This window comes from Hyperoodon ampullatus (assembly GCF_949752795.1).
Source record: "Hyperoodon ampullatus genome assembly, chromosome: 7".
Classification (NCBI taxonomy): Eukaryota; Metazoa; Chordata; class Mammalia; order Artiodactyla; family Ziphiidae; genus Hyperoodon; species Hyperoodon ampullatus.
The window spans coordinates 94,888,624-94,901,953 of record NC_136920.1 but is presented as its reverse complement, the minus strand read 5'-3'; the positions used below and the strand labels follow the sequence as shown (position 1 = coordinate 94,901,953).

Genomic DNA, 13,330 nt, shown 5'->3' with positions numbered 1-13,330 from the left:
GTAATGGCACTGTTGGAAGCCATCCCTGGGCTTGCAAGTGGGAGATTCACTTTCCTCTCCCTCCCTTGGAGGTTAGGTGGCCTCGCAAAGCTTAGACCGATGGAATTTTCTAACTGGAACAAGCCTCGCAGATGGTCCAGTCCAGGGGCCCTTGGCTCTGGTAAAAAACAGAAACTCCTGGGGTACTTTATGAGAAATGCAGCTGCCCCTGCCCCCCTGGGATCTCCCTAGTCTAGTAGTAGACCTGCCTGAGTCTGCACTTTTCACAAGCTCCCAGGCCTGGGACCATCCCTCTTCAAAGGTCAGGTGACCTGGCTTCTCATTGTCTGGAGGGTAATTTTTAAGGCCCTGGATGTCCTGGCCCCTGGCGGCCGACCTTCACCACCACCTCATCTTTTCCTTTCATCTTCCTGCTGCATTCCATATGTGCTAGTCTCCTCCTTGGCACTCCACGCAGTGTCTTCTTTCCTGCTTAACAGCTTTCTGGTTCTCAGTCCAGGGATCTTTCCTATCAGAGCACAGTCGCTTTAGTTGCTTTAGTTTCAGCCTAACCCCCCTCCCGACCGGAACACACACACACACACACACACACAGATGGGGCTGGAGATGGTTACTTTTTTTTGGCAAGACATGAGGATACCCAGAGGCCCCTTAACTACTGGAGATATCTGGGCTCTGTCTGGACAAGACCCTGCATGCTCTGTTTTCCACTCTATGGCCCAGTCTCTGAGTGTTGCTGGTTGGAAGGCCTAGCTGTGCTATTTTGATAAGTTTATGAGGACCTAGCCTATTTTCTGGGTCCCCAAGCACTTCACTTCAGGAAGGGGTGGGGAGTGTGGACTCTAGAGGGTGTGGCAATTATGTGTCTGCTAAAGCAAGGTCTCCGGCTGGATGGAGTTAATGACTCAAATGAGACATTTAGGGGCTGGGATGGAACACAGGGTGGTGATGGGGAGGAGATTTAAAACTCCCATTTGCTGGGCTTCCCTGGTGGCGCAGTGGTTGAGAGTCTGCCTGCCGATGCAGGGGACACAGGTTCGTGCCCCGGTCCGGGAAAATCCCACATGCCGTGGAGCGGCTGGGCCCGTGATCCATGGCTGCTGAGCCTGCACGTCTGGAGCCTGTGCTCCGCAACAGGAGAGGCCACAACAGTGAGAGGCCCGCGTACCGCAAAAAAAAAAAAAAAAAAAATGAAATGAGGCCTTGGGCCCCCCAACTGTCTATGGGCAGTAAGCTGGCCAATATTCACACAGGCCTTTTCTTATGGAAAAGAAAATCCTCTCAGAGGGCAGAACCAAGAGCCCAGAGGATATAACTAGAAGCCAAGGTGAACTGAGCTCTATTCAAGTAACATTCCCTGCCTCTGGAGTAGGGGTCCTGATAACAGTGCCTGGCTGGATTCCAGAATGGCTTTGAATTCCATGATTGCTACGTGCCTCCTGTTTCTCCCCCTTTTAAGGGGAGCATCTAGTGAGGTTATCCTGTACGTGATTTACCATTGTATGCTGGGCACATGGGGAGCAGATTTCTTGTCTTGTTAGCTCACAGGCTTCTGGGTCAAAAGGAGCCACACCCGAGGAGTTGTACCCCAGGAGATTCAGCCACATCCAGACCTGCTGCATGTTATGAGATCAAGGACTTTGAGCCTGCTGTCATGATTGGATACTACTTTGGGTGTTTTAGTAGGGGGTGTATATTTCACATGTGGGAAGGCTGTGCATCATTAGGGGTAGAGGGCAGACTGTGGTAGATTGCTACCTTAATAGCTCCCCAGGGAGTCACACCTCTTCCACATTGATTCTGGGCTCAGCTATATGACATACTTTGGCCAATGGGATTTGAGCAAATGTGATCAGGCAGAAACTTCCTAAATGCTTGTGCATTAGGGCTTGCTTCTTCTTTTTTTTTGTTTTCATTTTAACAGTTTTTTTTTTTTTTTTTGCGGTACGCGGGCCTCTCACTGTTGTGGCCTCTCCCGTTGCGGCGCACGGGCTCCGGACGCGCAGGCCCAGCAGCCATGGCTCACGGGCGCAGCCGCTCCGCGGCATGAGGGATCCTCCCAGACTGGGGCACGAACCCGTGTCCCCTGCATCGGCAGGCGGACTCTCAACCACTTGCGCCACCAGGGAAGCCCTCATTTTAACAGTTTTTAATGAAAGTTGTATACAAGATTACTTTATTCCTGCATCTTCTCAATTGTTTCTTTCTTATATTTGCCCTTTTCCTTTCCTGCTTGGCAAGATTTGGCTTTACATTCGAGGATCTTTTTGCGGTCTTTGTCCAGTTTTAGTCTGGTGATAACCATCTTGCTAGAGTGAATGCCCACGTGGACAGTCGTACCATTAGCCTTCTCCCACTGCACTCATTCATTGCAGATGCCATATTTCTTCCTGTAAACCTGGACTACTTGGCCAATTTGCTGCCCTTGGTAGTGCCCTCGTACAACCTGAACTTCATCGTCCTTTCGGATGGGCATGGATCGGATATTGTACTTCTGTCTCAGCTCTTTAGAAAGAGGGGAAGACATAATCTTCCTGCGAATGTGGGAAGGTGCACTGAAATTCCTTTCCCGGTTTTCCATCAGTCAGAAGTCACAAAGGGATTGAACTTCATTTTGGCCGCTGGCACTTCAGCGATGGCTGTAAAAGGGAAGAGGGCTTGCTTCTTAGAACCCAGCTGCCACGTGAGGAAGCCCAAGCTAGCCGCATGGAGAGACCTGAACTGAAATGCTCCAGTTAACAGCCCCACCGAATTGCCAGTTATTGAGTGAGACGTTCTAGGATCATCCAGCCCCCAGTCCACCTGTCAACTGACCACAAATGCATGGGTGAGCCCTGTAAGTCCGTATGGAGTACAGATGAGCCGTCCCAGCTGACCCCTGACCAAACTGCTGACTCACAGAATGGTCGTTGCCTTTAGTTACTTGTCCAAGTGGTTTGTTACACAGCAGTAGATAATAAACCAGGTGAAGAGAAGGAAGGGCATTTAAGGTGAAGGAGAGGGCATGAACAAAGGCATAGAGACAAAGCAAAGCAAAGCGGATGTGGGAAAATACAGGCGGTTTGGGGTTGCCTGTGGCAATGAATGTTGAGAGGGATCACTGGCGAAACGGGGAAGACCCAGTTGAGGAACGTGGGTAATGTGAGATCATCAGAGTTTTATCGGAAGGGTGCAGAATGGCCAGAGAGATGCATTCTTTCAAAAGATTACTCTGGGGCAGTGTAGGGGATTAACAGAGGGCCACATGGAGCGTCTCCTGCTCAGCTGGTCCTTTTGTCTTGTAGTGGGTTCAGAGCAGAGGTAGAGAGGCAGAAGGCAGCTTCTGGGGGAACAGGGTGGTGTGATAGACACTCCCTTGAGGTCAGGGTCTGTGTCTGCCTTATTTACTGTTGTATCACTAAGGCCTCCAGGTCCTAGCACAAAGTAGATTCTTAATAAATATTTTTGAATGAACATATAAAGAAATAAGAGCAATCAAGTATTGTTGGTGCTGTTTGTCAGGCAAAAAAGGGAGAAAATTCCAAGGAGAGTTTGGGAGAAAGTCGTGGTTGTTTTTCTGGAAAGAAGAAGAAAGGCGTTTCCAACAGAGGGAGTCTCAGTAACAAAGGCATGGAAACGTGAACTGTGTCTGGGGAACAACACATTCTGAAGTTCTGTGTGGTTCACACGTGGAGTGGGCAGGGGGAGTGGAGGGATGGTGCCTGAGATGTGACTGGGGAGGGAGAAGAAGCCAGATCACAGAAGACTGGATTTATAAAGGTTTTAGACTTTATCCAGGAAGCAGTGGGGAGCCATGGCAGGCTCTGAAACAGGGAGAAGTGTGATGAGACTTGCTTTCTGGAGAGACGAGTGGAAACTGATGCGATGGTGTGGGGTTGGAAGGATGCACAGGACTGGATGCAGCACAACTGGGACCATAGGAGTTCGGTTGTAGGGGATGAGGGCCTGAAATGGGGCAGGAGCAGTGGCGATGGAAGAGGTGGGACAGATGGGAGAGACCCGCATGGGAGAATTCACAGCACACGGGCACCTCATAGGTGTGTTTTCTGAGGTCTTGCAAGAATGCCCAGGGTTTTGGTGTGGTTGCTCTGAAAGAAGAGAAGAGATGAGGCAGCTTTGGGCCAAAAGATCATGAGTTCAGTGTCAGCCATGTTGAGTTTGAGGTCCTGTGGGACGCTCAGTGCAGAGGTCCAGGCTGGGGCTGAGGAGCAAGGTCTGAGTGGAGGGCAAATGTCTAGTAGGTGTTGGCAAATAGGTGGTAATGAGCGCCCAGGGGGCATTGTAGTCCTAGAAGAAAACAAAACCCAGGACAGGACCTGAAGGAGCACTGGTGTTGAAGCCACAAAGGAGCGTGAGAAAGAGTGCCAGAGGGGTAGGAGAGCCAGGAGAGAGCCACACCCCAGAAATGGGCAAGTGGTCAGTGGTGTCAAGTAAAGACTAAAACGCATTCATGAGATTTAGCAACAAGGTGGTCACCGGGTGAGGACAGTTTCAGAAGCTGGTGGGAGCTGAGGTCTGAGGTCATTGTTTAAAAATGTAGGTTTTATTATTATTTAGGTATGGCAGGGCCAGCAGATGAGGAGATGACTACCACTGAAAAGGTAGTTGGTTATATTCATAGATCTCAAGAGGGATGCACGCCACTCTACGGGGGGTGGGGTGGGGCTGCACTGGGAAGCACTAGTGTTGGAGGTGGAGGCAAAGGGGAAATTGTGGGCAAGAGCCATTATTGTGCTTTCTGTGGGAATGGACAGATGAGGCAGGTTCAACAGGTTTAGGATTGGCTAGTTTGAATAATCTCAGTGGTCTCTGGGGCACAAGGGTGTCTCCAGTTGTCTGGTACCTTGCCATGGGATGATTAGGGCAGGTGGCTAGTGATCTGGAATGTAAGAGCCTGATAAAGGAGATGGTTGAGGGGTGGGCACCCTCAAATCCGATTGGTTAATTGAATTAGGTTGGTTAATTAGTTTGGTTGATTGAATTGGTTGGTTTGCATTTGAAAGGTGCACTGGTGGGTGAGTGGTTTACTACTTCCAGGAATTGGCTGCCCCTGGGAGGGGCGGTCACCCCAGATGTCAAAGCATCAGAATACAGAAAATAAACTACCTGGTTACTATAGTCATGGGTTGGGCAGTGAGTCGGAAAAGACTGAGGATGTGAACCTTGTATGTGAGGGGCTGCTGGTGGTTTCCTGCTGGTAGTGAGGGGGGTTGCTGGTTTCAAAGCAAAGGACTGGAGCCTCCCATGAAGGTCAGGACCTGCCCGCTGGTGAGATCTTGCTCGTGCCCATCTCCTGGGCAGCAGCACCTGGCAAAGATGCTCAAGAGCATGGGCTGTGGGGCTGCCTGGGCTTTTTCAGGCTCAGCCTCAGGGTTTTGGCTTGGCTGAGCTCAGCTCTTCTCAGTCTGCACAAAGTCAGAGGAGGGCCAGAAAGGGCTGTCTGAGAGGTGAGAATAGCCCCCCTGAGTCCTGACTCAGTCTCTCCAGTAAAGGGAAAACGGATTAGCAGTTTTTTGGCGGGTACCGCTGTGCCTAGGGATAAACAAGACTCATCCTTGTGGAATGTGAGCAGAGTTAGCATTTTTTTTTTTTTTTTTTTACTGGCTTTTGGGGAAAACAAAAAAATACGGGCAGAGGTCCCACAGCTGCCTGAAGCCACCTCCACCTTAACTTTCCAGAGCCAGGACACATCTTGGGCAAAGCTGCCTTGTAAGCAAGCTGTTACCTCCTGACTTGCAAGCTCATAATATGTTAACTCCTTCTGAAGAGGCTGACAATTACTCAACACCCCTTGCCAGCTGGCTTCAGCCAATAGAATTGCGGCATGCAAATATAGCATCCTGCAGCTACTCTGGGTCAGGCTAATCCAAAGTAGGAGGAATTTCCTCTAAGAGGGGAAATTCAACTCTTAGATGGGGAAAATAAAAAAAAATTAGAAATCTTTTCTTTATGTTGGAGGCATTTCTGCTGCTCATTGGCAGGAAGGAAAGGAGGAGAATGTCGATGGGTATTCTTTTTTCCGAATGCACTGAGTAGGAAAGCATGTGTTTTAGCTTCTCTGGTGAGAGCATGAGGTGCAGTCCAGGAGTCCGTGTGATGCTGTGTGTGTGTGGGGGGGGCGGGCAGTGGTGGTGGCTGGAGCTCTCTGTTCACTGAGACACTCCCCCCAGCCCCTCTCTTCAGCTTTCCCAGAAAGATCTCTGTCCATCCAGCCTTCCAGGAGCTATTGGAGGAATGGGTAGACCTGGGGGGGAGTGACTCCAAGTAGAAAATCTTTCTTAGCCCAAATCCTGGGAGTCATCCCCTCTTGCTTTCACCCCCATAACCAGCCTTTCATCTGAGTTTGAATTCTACCTGTGACACGCTGAGCACCTACCCAAAGCGCATGGATGTCTGGTCGGTCTACATCGACATGATCATCAAGCGTGGCAGCCAGAAGGAAGTCCGGGACATCTTCGAGCGGGTCATTCACCTGAGCCTGGCCCCCAAGCGAATGAAGTTCTTCTTCAAGCGCTACCTGGACTACGAGAAGCAACACGGCACCGAGAAGGACGTGCAGGCAGTAAAGGTGAAGGCCCTGGAATACGTGGAGGCTAAGAGCTCCATGTGGGAGGACTAGTGGCCAGCTGGCTCCGAGGGCACTGGTGGGAGTGAGCCAGCCAGGCCGACCCTCAGGCGCCTGGGCAGTTGAGAAACTGTGTTGCCTGAGGACTCTGTTTAAAGTGTTGCTTTTTCTGCAGCATCCTGGGGTAATCCTGTCAAGATAAAAAAAGGATTTAAGATTTCTCATTAAAAAAAAAAAAAAAATGCTTCTTGGAGCCAGCTCTTCTTTCCACCCTCATTGACACAGCCCTAGCCCTAGTACTCATCTTCTCTCGCTTGGAGTATTGCAGTAGCCTGCTAATTGGTCTCCTGATGCCAGTTTGTTGCACATTGCTCCACAGTGCTACCAGAGTGATTTTTTTCCCCGAAACCATGTTTTAAAATTTTTTTACATACTTAAAATGTTTGTAATGCATGTATGTGGTTCTAAATTCAATGATACCAAAGAACATGGAGTAAAAAGTAAATCTTGATCGACTCCTGTCCTCTAGCCATTGCTACAGTTGTTAGCAATTGTGTATCCTTCCTGAAATAATCCATGAATATAACATTGCAAATCTGTTTCTTAGAGGAGGGGTATGGAGCACACACAAATGTAGTCTTTTATACATTTTGCTGTGCATCTTATTTTTTCACTGAACAATGTCTCTTGAGCATCATTTTATTGATATATCAGGACATATAGATTTGACTAATTCTCTTATCAGTGGTATAATATTCCATTTATGATCATATTACAGGCTATTTAACCAGTCCCCTATCAGTGGCTATTTAGGTGATTTACAAACTGTACTATTACAAACAATGCTTCAATGAATGATTTATACAAATATAATTTTACATGTGTTTGATCTATCAAATTTCTTAGGATTTGAGTGCCTTTGAATATTATTACTAAATGTCCAATTCAAATTATATTACTAGATATTTTCCCTCTTGCAAAAATGAAGAATATGTTTATAATTTCAGTCCAAACTCTTCCCTGAGCCCTGGCCCATTGATCAACTATTACTTAGTATAGCCACGTGGAGATCTCAAATCTGATATGTCCTAAATTGACCTCCAGTCTTTTTCATTGCATAAATGAGACCCCCATTAGCACAACTGCTTAAGCCAAAAACTCTGAAGTCATCTATGATTACTTCATTTCCCATACCGCCCACTCACGTCTCCCATCTACCTCCCATTTAGCGCTCTTTTCCCCACTTCTCTCCAAGCTCTGGCATCTTCAGTAAACCTTTTAACTCCACAGCCTCCTACAGCTGCAGTCTTCCACCAAAATAATTTCACCGCTACCACTCAAAGCTTACATCACCTTTCCTCTGGACTAATGCAGTCATAATAAGAGTAAATGGCTTATAAAGCATTTGCTATGTGCCGGGCACTGTCTAAGTGTATTACAAACACTAGTTCCTTTTAATCTCAAAATAACCCTCAAAGTAGGTGTACCATTTTTAACCCCGTTTTACAAATGAGGAACTGAGGCACAGAGAAGTTCATCAACAGGTAAGAGGCTGAGCTCTTGAAAATTATTCTCAACTTTTCCTTAAATTTCCTAAATAATCCACCTTGTGCCCCTTACAGGCCATTTTCCAAATCAATGCTCTTTTTAGACATGGAGCAGATCATGTCCTGCTTCTCTTTAAAACTCTTCAGTGGGGACTTCCCTGGTGGCGCAGTGGATAGAACTCTGTGCTCCCAGAAGGAGCAGGGGGCCTGGGTTCAACCCCTGGTCAGGGAACTAGATCCCACATGCATGCCGCAACTAAGCATTCACATGCCACAACTAAGGAGCCCGCGAGCTAAAACTAAGGAGCTTGCCTGCCGTAACTAAGACCTGATGCAACCAAATAAATAAGTAAATAAATAAATATTAAAGGGAAGAGATATGGGGATATATGTATATGTATAGCTGATTCACTTTGTTATAAAGCAGAAACTAACATGCCATTGTAAAACAATTATACTCCAATAAAGATGTTTAAAAAAATAAATATTAGAAAAAACCCACATTTGCTAAAAATAAATAAATATAAATAAATAAATAAAACTCTTCAATGACAATATTTTCTCTTTTCTTTTAGAACAAAACTCAAATTCCTATACGGGACTGCATGTGTAGGCTCTGCATTTCTCTTTGCCTTACCTAGCATCATCTTCCTCACCAACATCACCCTTGACAGTCTGTCTTTTGGTCCCTGGATATTTCAGTCCTGGCCCACCTCATCTTCCACTGTTACTAATCTTCTTCCTTTTCCTTTTAAAAAATACCTTAATGAGATTTTCTAGGTTTCTTTATTTGGGTCATGTATGGTCTTAAAAAAATTATCTAGTTTTTTTTATTACACTTTTTTACATTACACTTTTTTTTTTTTTTTTTGTGGTACGCGGGCCTCTCACTGTTGTGGCCTCTCCCGTTGCGGAGCACAGGCTCCAGACGCGCAGGCTCAGCGGCCATGGCTCACGAGCCCAGCCTCTCCGCGGCATGTGGGATCTTCCCAGACCGGGGCACGAACCTGTGTCCCCTGCATCGGCAGGCGGACTCTCAACCACTGCGCCACCAGGGAAGCCCTACATTACACTTTTTAACCTAGTTTTACATTACACTTTTTAACCTATTAGTGTTATCATGTACATAGGTATTGATGTTTGAGAAGCATATTTGTTGAATTGGAAAGACCTTGCCCATCAATGTTAAGTGAATTAAATGTTTGTGGAATGCTATACAGCTCTGTGCTGCTTAATACAGTACAGTAACACATGTGGCTATTTAAATACACGTAAATTTAAACTATCTAAAATAAAATAAAATTAGAAATTCTGATCCTCAGTCACACTAGCTCCATTTCAAGTGCTCAGTAGCAACTGTGGCTAGTGGCTACCATGTTGGACAGTGCAGATATAAAACATTGCCATCATTGCAGAAATGTCTGTTGGACTGCATTGTTCTAGAATTTGATCCCATTTAAAAATAAAGTATATATATATCACATATATGTTTATATAGATGTAGATCTATAAGTGGTATAGGTTGTCTTTTATAATATGTATTTAAAATATATTTTTTCCTCTTTATAGAATACACAATTATTAACTAGAGAGGATATTCTAAATTGTTGAATATTTAAAGATAACCACATTTTTTTGAGAAATCTCTACTTTGCTGCATTTAAAAAATACATACTGCTTCGTAGACATCTACTTAAAAAATTCCTATTTCATTCAAGGGAAAGTGACATAGTTAAACTTTTTCTTCATGATGGCAGGATCCGATTTCATAAGCAAATCCCCCAGAAGTGTAAGAAAGAGAGAGAACTGGATAAGCCAGGCCACGCCCTCCAACTCATCTCCTTAAATGCACGCTCAAGATGCCTGCACTTACTTTTGCCCACTCAGAAAACAGAAGGGAAAGCAACACTTCCAGAAATGAATTTTGCTAAGGATTACGGGAATGGGACATGCCCATTTATTAGGGTCCCCCTGAGGTTTCCCCAGTACAAACTCTGGCAGCTACCTTTTATCCAGCTCCTTACTGGGTAGTGTGGGGCCTCACGTCCCTGCCTCCTGAGCAATGTGGCCTCACTCTGGGGCCTGGAACCTGTGGGGGTCAGGAGGCTTGGGGGAGTGTCAGGAAGAAGGGCGGGGGTCTTGTTTGTGCCACCTGAGGCTGAGGGATGCACTTCAGGAAGCCCCTTATTCTCACAGGAAGAAGCAGATTGGGACGAGCTCCCCCCTACTATTCAGACTGCATTTCCTTCGGTTCCCAATGGTGCTGGGTTGAAATTTAGGGAGGGGACTAGGGTGAGGTAAGACACTGGGGTGCAACATTTCAGAGGATGCCCAAAGCCTCAGTGACAGAGATAAACAATATTTTATTGGCAATATTTCAAAACCCAAAACAAATGCAAAAAAAGCCATGATGAACAACATACCAGCCTTTGAAACAAAGACTGGATCTGAGTCAACACTTGCACGATTCACATTGCTTGCATTACCCTTATCCTGGCCCCGTCACAAGAGAAGGACTGTTGTCAGCATCTTAAATGTAGCAAGAAGAATTTCCTTTTTAAAAAAGTACAAAACAGAGAATTCTCTGGTGTTCCAGTGTTCCAGAGTTCCAGGTTAGGGCTCTGTGCTTTCACTGCCGGGACCCAGGTTCAATCCCTGGTCAGGGAACTAAGATCCCGCAAGCCACAATGTGTGGCCAAACAAACAAAAAACAATAAAAAAGTACAAAGCAAACTTCCTTTTATTGGAGTATAAAATACATAGAAGACACAGCACACATCACCTGTATAGAGCTTGCTGAAAATTTTCACAAATTCACACACAAGTGCAGCCAGAATCCAGCCCAAGGAAGCAAACCGACCAGCCCCCCAGAAGCCACCCTTGTGCCCCTTCCAGGCACTAGCTCAGGATGAGGTTAACCCCTAGTCTGACATTTTTCCCCCCTCAAAAGAAATTTGAGTTGAAATTCACACAACATACAATTAACCATTTTAAAGTGTATAATTCAGTGGCATTTTATATACTCACAATGCTGTGAGACCACCACCTCTATCAAGTTCTAAAACATTTTCATCTCCCCAGAGGAAAGCTGTGTCTTCATTAGGCAGTCATTTCTGATTTCCCCTCCCCGCTGTCCCCAGCAACCACCAATTTGCTTTCTGTCTTTAGGGATTTACCTATTCTGGATATTTTGTATAAAAGGACTCATATAATATATGACCTTTTGTTTCTGGCTTCTTTCACTTAATGTAATGTTTTCAAGGTTTATCCCTGTTTAGCAGGTATCTCTTCTTCATTTCACTTTGTGGGTGAATAATATTCCATTGTATGGATAGACCACATTTCACTTACTCACTCATCCATTGATAGACATCTGAGTTGTTCCCACCTTTTGGCTGCTGTGAATAGTGCTTCGAATAGTGTGAACATTTCTGTGCACACTATTTGTTTTAATAAGTATTTGTTTGAATACTTATTTTCAATTCTTTTGGATATATACCTAGAAGTAGAATTGCTGGGTCATATGATGATTATATGTTTCACTTTTTGAGGGAACATCACACTGTTTTCCACAGAGGCTGCATTATTTTACAATTCCTACCCATGATGCACAAGAGGTCCAGTTTCTCCACATCTTTGCTACCACTTACCTTTAAAAATAATTACAGCCATCACAGTGGGTGTGAAGTGGTATGTTATCAGGGTTTTGATTTGCATTTCACTAATAACTAATGATGTTGAATATCTTTTATGTGTTTACTGATTGTTTGTACATTTTCTTTTGAGAACTGTCTATTCAAATCCTTTGCTCATTTTAAAATTGGGTTGTCTTTCTGTTGTTGAATTCTAAGAGTTCTCTATATATTCTGGATACTAGACATTTTAAAGATATATGATTTGCAAATGTTTTCTCCCATTCTTTAGGTTGTCTTTTTGCTTTCTGGATGATGTCATTTGATGCACAAAAGTTTTAAATTTTGATGAACTCCAATTTACCTAATTTTCCTTTGGTTGCATGTGCTTTTGGTATCATACCTAAGAATCCATTGCCAAATCCAAGGTTTGTGAAGATTTACCTTTTCTTCTAAAAGTTTTATAGTTTTAGCCCTTACATTTATGTTGTTGATTCATTTTGCATTAATTTTTGAATGTAGCATGACATGTGGGTTCAACTTCATTCTTCTGCATGTATATCTAGTTGTCCCACCGTATATTGAAGAGAATATTGTTTCCCTCTTGAATAGTTTGGGCACCCTTGTTAAAAACCAACTGGCCGGGGCTTCCCTGGTGGCTCAGTGGTTGAGAGTCCGCCTGCCGATGCAGGGGACACGGGTTCGTGCCCCGGTCTGGGAAGATGCCACATGCTGCGGAGCGGCTAGGCCCGTGAGCCATGGCCGTTGAGCCTCTGCGTCCGGAGCCTGTGCTCCACAACGGGAGAGGCCACAACAGTTAGAGGTCCGTGTACCGCAAAAAAAAAAAAAAAAAAAAAAAAACCAACTGGCCAAGCACAGGCAACTCTACTCAATACTCTGTAATGGTCTCCATGGGAAAAGAATCTAAAAAAGAGTGGATACATGTAAATATATATAACTGATTCACTTTGCTGTACACCTGAAACTAGCACAACATTGTAAATGAACTATACTCCAATAAAAATTAAAAAAAAACCCAATTAGCCATAAATATATGGGTTTATTTCTGGACTCTCAATTCTATTCTCTTGGTCTATATGTCTGTCCTTATGCCAGTACCACTCTGTTTTGATTACTGTTGCTTTGTGTACAATTTGAAATTGGGAAATGTGAGTCTCCTAGCCTGACTTTTATTACATGGATTAATTTTGCCTAGTTTTAAAATCTCTATAGATGGAATCATATAATATGTACTCTTTTGTGTTTGTTTTCTTCATTTAATATTATGTTTGGGAGCTATCTTTTAAGATTAACTTAAAAATATAAGACTTTAAACAAATAATATACTTAAATGATTTTAAAAATTCAAGTAGGATGAAAAGGTTAGAGTGAAAAGCAGTGCTGTCTCCAAATCCAATTCCCCACCTCCCTTCTCCAGAGATAACCAATGTTACCAGTTTCTCGAGCATCTATGGAGGGAAATTTTAGGCATAAACAGGTCTCTGATTGTGCACCTTTCTCCCCCCAACAGAGTTGGTAGCAAATGCTACATACAGGAGAACACTTCACTAGATTTATTTTCTAAT

At 44.7% G+C, this 13,330-nt stretch overlaps 1 pseudogene across 1 annotated transcript; it reads right to left on the bottom strand.

Annotated features, from left to right (window-relative positions):
• Window positions 1–2,176: 2,176 nt before the first annotated feature.
• LOC307056071 (large ribosomal subunit protein uL24-like) lies at window positions 2,177–2,649 on the bottom strand (annotated as a pseudogene). Its single transcript has one exon. The product of its transcript is annotated as a large ribosomal subunit protein uL24-like (transcript).
• Between the last annotated feature and the right edge of the window lie 10,681 nt (window positions 2,650–13,330).